Consider the following 3980-nt stretch of genomic DNA (forward strand, 5'->3'; position numbering starts at 1 on the left):
TAATAGCATGTTAATTTCTACGCATTGCATGTTTGTACCTACCACACCCAGCCCTGCACCTGGGACGTTATCGGTGCTCGATAGACGCTTGTTGAATGAATCGATTGCAAAACCCGAGCGTGTAAATTGGGCATTTCTGCATATGGGTGACAACAATGGCACTTTGAACACTTGTTAGACGCCAATGATTGAGCCCAGTAAACACTCATCCTCCTAATAATCCCTACTGATGCGTTTGCTGCAATTATCCCCATTTTACAGATGACTCAACTGAGGCTGGTGAGTGGCAGAATCAGGATTCAAGGTCAGCCCCGTCCGACTCCTGAGCTGAAGCTCTCGGCTAGGGCGTTACTTTGAATCTCAATGCTCTGCTCAGTCTACATATTTTTAAGTGCTGTGTGTGGCGTGTTCAGCACATGAGAACTCTGACCAGGAGGCACGTACGGGTGGGATGGCAGCGCTGAGAAGGCCGACTCCCCCACGGGGTGCCCACAGCCACCCTCCCAGCCGCCCCAGCTACTGCCTGGGGTCCCACCTCCCCGGCCTCCCTTCCCCCCAGGCCCTAAATCATTCCCAGGCCCTTTGTTCTTCCCCACATCTGCTCAGCAAATTCCTTGATTTGAAATTACGATCACAGGTTGGAGTGCTCCTTAAAATAATTTTGCCAAATGTTCCATCTCTCCGTGTTGATGAATATAATGGATGAAAATTTAAAGAGCAAAAAAAAAAAATGTAAGTATTCACTTTGTTGAAGACCAAAAAAAAAAAAACATCAGAGAGGCTGCAGGCGTAGCATGCGCTGGGATCTGACGGATTCATTCCCCCAGGAAGCTGGCCAAATGCTGGACTCCGTGAGCCGGCAGCGTGGCCGGGGAAGGGAGCTGTTGGCAGGTACGGCCCCTACAGATGGCAGGATCAAAGGTCAGGGCGTGTATGGGGTTTGTTTAAGCGTGAGTCAGAGGAGTGGGGGGAGACCTGGGTTTCCAATTTCCAATTTCCTGTGCAAGTCACCCAGTGACACTTCTCCCCTGCCCCAGAAGCCTTTCATGTGCTCTGCTCTGCTCTGAACAAAGGGAGACGCTGGAGGGGGGGGGGAAGAGGGGCTCATAAACAACAGAGACAGGCCGGGTCTTCCTTCTGGAAGGTAGAGACCTCTCTAGAACTGGGAAGTGTTCAGACTCAGCCGGAAGCCGGGATGAAGGCAGAACTCGTGCGTCTGGAACTTTGCTCAGCTCAGACCTGATGTGCCCGGGGCCGTTGGCACAGCCTGGGCCCTGCGTGAAGCCCGGTGGCTCAGGGGACCTGGGGCTGGGCCGGGATGACTCAGAACAAGGTCTCATCCGTCCGTCACCCTGGATTCTGCCTCAGCAGGTGGCCTTCCTGAGACAGCTGCCCGTCTTCTGAGGCCTCCTCCAGGCCTAAGCCCTCAGAAGTAGGTGGGGACAGATGAGCACATCCCGAGCGAAGAGGTGGCGGAGAGAGCCTCTCTCAAATTTTCCGCACCAAAAAAAGCCCTGGCAGCAGGGAGGCGCTTCGGCCAGCCAGTCCCTGCCATCGGCCTGCCTGGAGGGAGCGGGGTTCCAGGAACTGAGTCAGAACACGCCTCCAGGGCCACCCGAGAACACGGAACTGCTCTCTGAACATCTGTTCTGCTCTCTGCAGGAGTCGGTGGTTGAGGATCTGTCTGTCTGGCACAGTGTCCTCCAAGGCCTCCCAAATGTGACCCCCCTCCCCCCGCAAGGGGTGTGTTGAACCATGACAAGCTGGCCTGCTCAGCTTGGGGGTAGCGCTCCGTGCGTCCCCCTCCCCGAACGATCTTGGCACAGTGCAAAGCCCTGGAAAGAAACGTGACTGCTGGGGGCTGGGGAGAGCCCTCGGCCCTGGAGAGCAGGGAGGTGCGGGGGCGTGGCAGCCTCAGGGCCAAACAAGTGGCAGGAGACCCCCTGCTTCTGACTGGGGAAGGTTCCTGCCCCTTTCTCAGCCTCGATTTTCTCATCTGTTAAATGGGCGTAACTGTGTCTACTTCACCAGGTGGTTGTGGCGGTTCAATGAACCAGCCCTGTTGGTAAGCAGGGGTCTTCCCTGCTCTCTCCACCAGAAATGGCAAGGACACCCGGCTGCAGGTCAGGACAGAAGGAGAGGGCGTCTTTAGGCGCAGGGATGCACGGTTCTTTGTCACACCCTCCACCTCCAGTGCTGCGAGCTTGGCGTGAGCCTGGCTGGGTGGTCTGCTGACCATGTTCTCTCCAACACGTGACTGTGACCAGCCCGGCCGCATCGTGCGTGGGCTCCACTCCCAGACCCGCCTCCTAGGCTGGCGGCTGGGAGAGGTAGAGCCAGCTGTGCTCCTGTCACCAGGCTGAGGCAATTTCTCTCTCTCTCTCTCCCAGGTGACTCTTTTGAGCCCCCGAGGATCCCAGAGCATCACTATCTCCTCCAGCCTCTCGCTGGGAAGCGGAAGGGACTGTCTCAGGTTCCTTGTCTGCAGGCCACGCTCTCCCCTTCCCACCCCTGCCCGGCGCAGCAAGAAGGGGCGGAAGGACTGGCCGCCAACGGAAGGAGATTTGATCGCTGATATTGTTTGCAATTACTGGTGTGTGGCGAGCAAACCTTTTAAAAAGCAGTCTGACTTCGAGCCAGGTTGATTACGGCCCTTAAACTCTCTAGGGACAACCGCCCTGCACTGCCAGCACCCGGGCAGACCCACCCCTGCGCCCTTCCTTGCAACAGCTCTCCCAGAGCCGCGCCTTTAGGAGCCTCCTGGGTCATGAAGGGTCACCCTCTTCTCTTTTTTACTGCCCTTAACTTAAAACATGATTTGCACCTGGCTCACAGCTCAGGAGAGAGGCCTGTTGGAACATCCAAAAAAAGGGGTGCTTTCCCTCCCCTGGCAGCTCTTTCTCAGGCCTTTTGGGCAAGCAAAGAAATAACCCGTCCCCAACGATCAGCACAGGCGTAGGAAAAGGGTCGTTGGGGCTTCATTGTTCTTTTTGTGCTTTTTCCCCTTTTTTGCAGACCTCTGCGTTTAATGAGGAAGTGGTGTCAGCAAAGGACGGGAAGCTTCACTCCTGGCCACCCCCCAGGACCCGTGTCCCTCCCAGCCCGAGTAGGACGAGCACAGAGTACGTAACCACATTGTGTACCTCATGCGGGGGAGGTCCTGGAGAAATTTCTGGAAAGAGAAAACAACTTTTACTGCACGTAATAAAAATGACTCGGGTCATAAGTAACCCTGATAGTTGGCTATAGCGAGTGTAGACTCCATTCCACGCTCCCAGCCCGCCCTTCCCATCTGTCTCCTTGCCGAATCCTTCTTCGGGGAGATTCTTTGTACCCTCATTTCACAGATGAGGAAATCGAGGCCAAAGAAGTGAAGGGACACCTCAGGTGACACCGTAAGTGACAGAGCCCGGATGCAAACCAGCTCTGTCTGAAGCTGAGGTCACTCTGTTTTGTCACTTAGGGGTTTGAGCAGTGCCAACACACCGCATCAACAGAGAATTATCACCCTCTCAAACTGGGAAACTGACACCTCTAAAAGCAAATATATTTCCAAACTTGGGGTTAATGATAAAGCTGGAAAAACGTAAAAGACTCACTGTTCCGCTCCTTCCTTATCAATATGTGACTTAGATTTGGATGCCAAGTCAAATTTCTCCAGATCTATATCCTCAATGGTAACTTATTAAAGAGTAAATCAAAGTTTGCTTTAAGAGAAAAGTAAATACACCCAACTTTCCATACAATGCAGGGCCCTGAGTTCACTTCCTGGTTCCACTGTTGATTCAGGCTGCAACCCCAGATAAGCCGCTGCACACGCTGAATGCCCTGGGCCCAGCCGCAAACCTGGGGCTGCAGCCGGGCGTCAGCACGTCCCCCCTCCCCCGCCCCCACCACCAGCACTGGGACGCGGAAGGGGCCGTCTCCAGTGGAGTTTGCGAGCCTCAGAGAGAAAGATCAGACAAAGGGCAACGTGGTAC

The 3980-nt window shown here is 54.9% G+C and overlaps 1 long non-coding RNA gene across 2 annotated transcripts; it reads left to right on the forward strand.

The window, feature by feature from the left end:
• The first annotated feature begins 978 nt into the window (after positions 1 to 978).
• Positions 979 to 3652, forward strand: LOC123627483. 2 transcript variants are annotated; one of them, XR_006731304.1, is made up of 3 exons: positions 979 to 1371; positions 2391 to 2593; positions 3016 to 3652. It is a non-coding gene; the product is annotated as an uncharacterized LOC123627483 (long non-coding RNA). The 2 variants fall into 2 exon arrangements; XR_006731303.1 differs by lacking the exon at positions 979 to 1371 and adding an exon at positions 1730 to 2123.
• Positions 3653 to 3980: the final 328 nt, after the last annotated feature.

This window comes from Lemur catta, chromosome 25 (genome assembly GCF_020740605.2).
Source record: "Lemur catta isolate mLemCat1 chromosome 25, mLemCat1.pri, whole genome shotgun sequence".
NCBI classification, from domain to species: Eukaryota; Metazoa; Chordata; class Mammalia; order Primates; family Lemuridae; genus Lemur; species Lemur catta.